Below are 6794 nucleotides of genomic sequence, written 5' to 3'. Positions count from 1 at the left end.
TGAGCCATAAATACCGACTGAAGGGATAGAGTGTTTAAGTCAGTCAGTCAGCACCAACGGCGCTCAGATTCACTCATTAACTAAGCACCTAGTGAGGGGTGCCGGGCGCTGCCCTCGAGGAGCTTAGAATATAGTTGCATGAATTATTAATAATGCCAGGACTAGTGTGGGCGCGGTCACACTTCAAATCCGGACACTCCCAGGCGCGGGCATCAGGGGCTCCCACAGGTTCAAGCAGCCTCAGACTTGCCCGGTGGAACGATGAAGCCGCGGTGCCAGGCGGCACCCAACTCCTGGTGACAGGGCCCGGCAGGCTTCAAACCCCACGGTACTGAGGGCCGGAGGCCTCGGGGAGGGAGGCCAAGCCCACTCCTCTGGTGAGGCCCCGGCATGTCCCCGGTGCGCCCCAGGCCTCGGATCCCGAAAAGCGTGCGGGGACTTTGGCCAAAGCCCAGCCCCGGGGGTGTCAGCGACCCGCGTGGGCGGAGTCACCGAAAGAGAGGGGACCCGCCGGCTCCGGGCCTTCGGGCGGGTCTCGGGACGCCGCCCGCCGACTTCGCCCCGCCTCGGCCGCACCCGCCCCGCCTCCGCTGCGCTGGGCCCGGCACCCCGGTCCCGTCGGGCTGGCGGGCCGCGGCGCAGGGGGCGGCGGTCGAGCAAAGGTCCCTCCGGCCCGCCCCCTCCCGCCGAGCCCCCGCCCCCTGCCCGCCCCGCCGGGCTCAAAACCGTGGGCCCGCGTGGGGCGCCGAGTGCGCGGCTGCGGGGACGCGGCGGCGGCGGCGGCGCGGGCAGGTGAGTGCGGCGGCTCCGGCTCCCGCCTGGGCGAGCAGCCGACCCCGGGGAGCCCAGTCCGCGGCCCTTCTCTCTCCCGGACGCCGCTCCCCGCCGTCCCCCCCGGAAGGGAGACGAGTCGGTCGGCTGCCCCGCCAGCGGCCAGCTGGCCCCATCGCGTGCCCCTCTCCCCGCCACCCCTTCCCCGCGGCCACTTCCTTCTCGGGCTGTTGCGAGGGCCGGTACCTTCTGTCTCCCCCTGTTCACCACCCCTCTGGCGTTCTTTGTCCTCCCGGTTCCCCCGGGGTGTGCAAAGGCTTTCCCGGCTTGCGGGGCGTGCGCGCGGGAAGGAGAGGCCGGCGCCCACGGGAGTTGGGTCTCTGGGCTGGAACGGTTCCCTCAATCGCCTAAAATTGGGCCCCAAGCCTGCGGAGAAGGCCAAGCCCCCCGGGTGTCATCGGCAGGGAGCGGGATGACATCACAGCTGCTCGTGTGGCTCCCTTAGGCCTGGAGGTGCGGACCCCCTGGGACCCACTTCGCATCTGCGCCGAAGAGGGAGCGGAGAGGGGCGGCTCCTGCACAGGCGTGTGTTGTAGAATGTTTTAAAACATCACTGGCGGAGCGCCGGCTCGGTTCAAAAGAGTGACTTGGATGGGAGGAACGACGGCTCGGCATCGTAGCTCTCGAGGGGCAGGCAGACAGCGAGGCGGTGTGGAATGAAAGAAGTGATGTGAGGCCGGAGATCCAGCTGAGGAAATGTAACTTGATCCTTGCCGAAATCACCAACGCGCCCTTCCTATAAGGGAGAACAGCTGCGAGAAGTTGAACCCGGGCTGTTAGAGAGATCGGAGAAATAGGGCCCAGGCTCCCAGCTGCTGTCCCCATAGATCGCCTGCTTAGAGATTAAGTTTTGCATTTTCCAGAAGTGTTTTTCTTTTTGTTCTGTTTGAACCCTCAAGGGGACCAGCGGGTTCTTTGTTCTGAAACCCTGTCCCTTCTCTTACCTACCTCACTTCCCAAAGATTTTGTCGCTTTATGCTAACTCCTTTCTCAAGCTCAGCCTGTTTTGTGACCATCATTTTTTTTTTTTAATTTCACATACTGACTTTTATTTTAGAAAGAAGCAACGGAGTACCTTATCTTTAATTTGTCTTATTATAAAAATGAGCTCAGGCACTGACTGGGCTGCGAGCATGGAAGATATAAAAGGATGACACCTCTGTTTTAATTTAATAGACTAAACTTCACATTGTTATTTAGAAAACTAAAAAAAAATTCAAAATGTGCTGAAGTTGTTACCTTTGAGGCAAGTGCAGCAAGGTCTCATTTCCCTGCATAGTGAGGACATGTGTCCCAGAACCGTGTTCCATAACTGTGATTTTCACTTCCACTATAACTGAAGTCTACCCTTTTGAGCATACTTTCTTATTTTATGAGGTGAATCATATGCAGCCCAAATTTTAAAAAGCTGACTGAGAAATCTGCAAAGCAGTGTGGCCAGGGGCTCAGGCTTTGGAGGCAGGTGGACCTCCATTGGAACCTTCACTCTAATTCTCTGCATGACAGCAGTGCCCTCCAGGGACCTCTGGAAATGCACGTAGAGTTGGAAAAGTTGGATTTGTTGCTTGTTGTGGCGAGGGAGACCTCACACCATGGGGTGTCTCAGTAAGTCGGTGTTAGAAGTTATAGCATTTAGCTTGGTGATTATGGGAGAGCTAAAGGAAACAGGACTTTGCTGAGGATTGGATGCTGTCTGGAAGGGGGAGAATTCTATTGCATATCTTCACAAGGAAGGCTGCACTGAGGTGAAAGCTGTGGTTGACCAAGAAGGAGCAGTCACTCGTTAGCCAGGACTGGTGTGGTGATGGTGGTTGTGTGTGTGGGGGGGGTGGGGGGGATGTTTGGTCGTTTTTGTGTTTTGGACAATGTTCATATTTTGTCTGAGGTCAGACGAGATTACAAGGGGTCTTGTTTTTGTCTTAATTTATCATGACGGCAGAGTGGCCTTGCCTGATGTTGCTGTTCTGAGACATTGTTCATGTTCAACAGGAGAATGCTGGGCCATTGCCTAGCAACACTAGGGTTAGCTGATAGTACTGGGCCAGCTCGCGGGTGTCGGGCTGCTTTTTTTTCCCCCCCTCTCGTGATTTGGGCAACTTACTTAACATCTTCAAACTTCCACATCTGTAAAATGCCTACTCACGGTTGTCGTGCAAATTAAATGAGGAAATGGGTAATAGGAATTTAGCCCAGTGTCTGGCACACCGCACATCCCATACAGTTGTTTCTCTTTAGTGTATTTTGATGTTGAGGTTTCTTGCCCAGAACTAGACAAGCAGAGGCCCAGTGACCCACCAGAGCCGCTCCAGAGAAGAATCCTGAATTGGGTATGAGGAACAACTGAGCTCTTCACAACTCAAGGATTTGCTAGTTCTGTCAGGCAGAACCATTGAGAATGGATGCTAAGTATAGTATATTCTCACACAGTCTTGACCTTGGCACCTGTTTTTAGGGTTCTTGAGTGACCCCAGTTGGCTGTGTGCTTTTCTGACTTAACATTGTCTTGCTTTCTTAGTCTCTTCCTTTGAGATCTGTTGTTCAGGAGTCTAACATAAACTTACATATCTTCACCTTATTTCCTTTGACCTCCTGAGTTCTAATTGCTTCGAGTTCTAATTGCTTCAAACGACCAAACCCACGTAGGTGGGTTAAGAGCCAGGGTAATATCAGTTTCAGGTGTATAGTTTAGTGATTAGCACTTCCATGCAACACCCGGCGATCATCACGGCGAGTATGCTCCTTAATCGCCATCACCTGTTTAACCCCACCAAGCTAATGGGATTCTTAAGGCCACGTGTGAGAGTGGAGATCTGTGATACAGCTGTGAAATGCAAGGATTTTTTTTTTTTTTTTAAGGCCATAAGCAGTTGGAGCTAGATCGCTCATGAGGCCATTTGTGTCTACTTCCAGGTTGGAACGCACTGGATTTTGTATCTGATGTCTGACTTACTGTTAACTGAGATATTCTTATGCTTGTCTGTGTCAGGCAACTTGGGTTCTAGCCCCTTTAGTTGGCCCTTGGCATATTATTTAATCTTTCCTGGCTGGACAGTTACTTTAGGTCGTTGAGAATGGTCTGGCGACTTACTGTCTTCCAATGCCACATGATACACTGTTGCATTAAATTTCTAGCCTATATTGAGCTGATCTCTCTATTCTATCAAAAGCTCCTAGGAATAAAGACAAAACCAATAGAAAATGGACCAAGGACAAAAACAGTTAAACAAAAGAAATAGAAAATCTTTAAACAACAACAACAAAAATCTTTAAACAAAAGATACTCGATTTATGTTAAAATCACATACCCTAAGAGATACCATTTCTCACCTACAAGACTGACAAAACACAAAAGTTTGATAGCAGACTTTGTTGCTGAGATTTTTCATACCTTTTTGGTGAGACTGAAAAATGGTACAACCCCTAAAATTCTAGATGTATTTACCCATTGGTCTAACAATCTCTCTCTCCCTCTTTTTTTTTTTTTTAAGAATTTCTTTCTTTTGTTTTTTTAAGACTTTATTTGCGAGAGAGAGAGAGAGAGAGAGAAAGAGAGAAAGAGAGAGAGAACAAGCAATGGGGAGGGGCAGAGGGAGAGAAAGAGAGAGAGAGAGAAGTAGACTCCCCACTAGGCAGGGAGCCTGACTCAGGGCTTGATATCATGACCTGAGCTGAAGACAGATGCTTAACCAACTGAGCCATTGGGGCACCCCTAGCTCTCTTGTAGGAATCTTCCTTCAGGTTCTCTTACCCATGTATGAGGAAGACATATATTCAAAAGTAGTGTGACATTTTTATAATAAAAAATGTAGGAATGGCAATATAGGACAAACAGTGGCACTGCCAAGTAAAGTGGAGTATTATGCAGCTGCAAAGATGAAGGTACTAACATGGGAAGATCTCTGGGATGTTGTTACCTGGCAAAAAGTAACCTGCAGAAGAGTGTGCAGACTCCTGTGAACTTCCATTTGTATAAAGAAACACCAAGGTAATATACCTGCAGAGGAGAGCCTTGGAAAGGGTAGGTGGGACCTGGGTAAGAATGGGATTTCTCAGTGTGTATTTTTTTTTCTTTTTACACATTTTAGATATTTGAGCCATGTAATGTATTATGTATTCAAACATCATAATATAAAAGAAACCTCTAACTTTAACTTCACAGGAATATACCGAGTTCCTTGATTAAATAAGCCTGATTTTTAAAAAAAAGATTTTATTTATTTAAGCCTAATCTTTTTTTAAAAGATTTTATTTATTTATTTGACAGAGATCACAAGTAGGCAGAGAGGCAGGCAGAGAGAGAGAAGGAAGCAGGCTCCCCGCCAAGCAGAGAGCCCAATGCGGGGCTTGATCCCAGGACCCTGAGACCTTGACCCGAGCTGAAGGCAGAGGCTTTAACCCACTGAGCCACCCAGGAGCCCCTAAATAAGCCTGATTCTAATAAAAACCTGTAAAGCAGTAGCCACCCACATTAACTCTTCCTAAAGCAAATTGCCCTCAAGAAGGCAAATTGTCGGGGCCCCTGGGTGGCTCAGTGAGTTAAGACTCTACCTTCGGCTTGAGTCATGATCTCAGGGTCCTGGGATCCAGGCCCGCATCGGGCTCTCTGCTCAGTGGGGAGCCTGCTTCTCCCTTTCTCTCTGCTTGCCTCTCTGTCTACTTGTGATCTCTGTCTGTCAAATAAGTAAAATCTTAAAAAAAAAAGGTAAATTGTCTGTGTCTGATGGTAGATGGAAAAAAATTAAAAATTAATTCAGGAGTTCCCTTTCTTTATCCTCTAAAGAGGATAATCCTCTGGGGAGGATTAGTGTCATTACAAAGGCTTTGCCACCCACAATAGATGGGCTTTGTTTTTTTTTTTTTCTAATGGCAAGTCTGATCTACCTTCTTCAGAAGCTTGTTTGATCTGAAGGGAAACTAGTGACATCCCTCTCAGGTAGTCCCTGAAAAGAATAGAAACCATAAAAAGAGATTCTGGGGCACCAGTCAGTTAAGTGTCTGCCTTCAGCTCAGGTCATGATCCCAGGGTCCTGGGATCAAGCCTTGCATCAGGCTTCCCGCTCAGTGGGGAGCCTGCTTCTCCCTTTCCTGCTGCTCCCCCTGCTTGTACTCTCTCTCTCTCAAATAAATAAAATCTTAAAAAAAAAAAAAAAGAAAAAAGGAGAGAATCTGTTACCAATGGCATGCTGAGGGAGAATCTGCTGTGGCTTTTTACTTGGACAAGTGGTCATTGGGGAGACCTTATTTTGTTAAAGGTTCTTTCCCCATGTTTGGCAAAATAAAACTTGTACGCTCTCCTAGATACACTTACAGCAGGTACTGTCTTCTGTCTGCCACCAGTCTGCTTCCTCCTGAATTCCCTATCTCTAGCTCATCCACCAGCCCACACCTGAGAACCTGCAGAACATCCTGGGGAGTCTCTTCCAACACCACTCTCACATCCAGCCAGAGTGCTGGGGAAACCACCCAATCATCTTTTCCATCCTTAGCTCTGTGACATAGTTCAGTATAACTATTTGTTGTCTGTGTCTAATCTTGTTCCCTTACAGCTGATTTCCTATTTTGCTTCCAGAACATCATGCTAAATGACCACTTTGATTGCATCACTCCCTATACAAACCCTCCCCCTGAAGGCTCCTGCTGCCCCAGCCCCCAGCAGGGGAGGCACTGCTGGCAGGGCTGGGACTGAGGCGTGTCCTTTGCCCTTCCCCACTTCAGAACCAAAGCAGGAACTAGTCTCAGAGCTTGAAAAGCAAAGAAGGGACAATGGGCATATTAACACAAAATGAGGTCTCGTGGACCATCTGGATCTTGCCATGCATGATCTCCCCCACCCTTCTGCCACCTCCTGCATGTGCTGGGCTTTTGTCATTGCTGCACTTCTGCTGAGCCCACAAAATGCAGCTGGGACACTGCTTACTTTAGGAAGACTTCTCTGACCCTCTATTTCTCTCCAGTTGGATTTA

At 49.2% G+C, this 6794-nt stretch overlaps 1 protein-coding gene across 1 annotated transcript in view; it reads left to right on the top strand.

Annotated features, from left to right (window-relative positions):
* The first annotated feature begins 591 nt into the window (after positions 1-591).
* The window catches only part of GSDME (gasdermin E), a 73036-nt gene continuing 66833 nt past the window's right edge, over positions 592-6794 (top strand). The window contains exon 1 of the mRNA XM_080818508.1: positions 592-792. The gene's annotated coding sequence lies outside the window, so the exon portion shown is untranslated. The remainder of the gene's footprint in view (positions 793-6794) is intronic.

This window comes from Martes martes (assembly GCF_963455335.1).
Source record: "Martes martes genome assembly, chromosome: 11".
NCBI classification, from domain to species: Eukaryota; Metazoa; Chordata; class Mammalia; order Carnivora; family Mustelidae; genus Martes; species Martes martes.
Note: the sequence above shows the minus strand (reverse complement) of the source record. Positions and strands in the feature narration are given on the sequence as shown.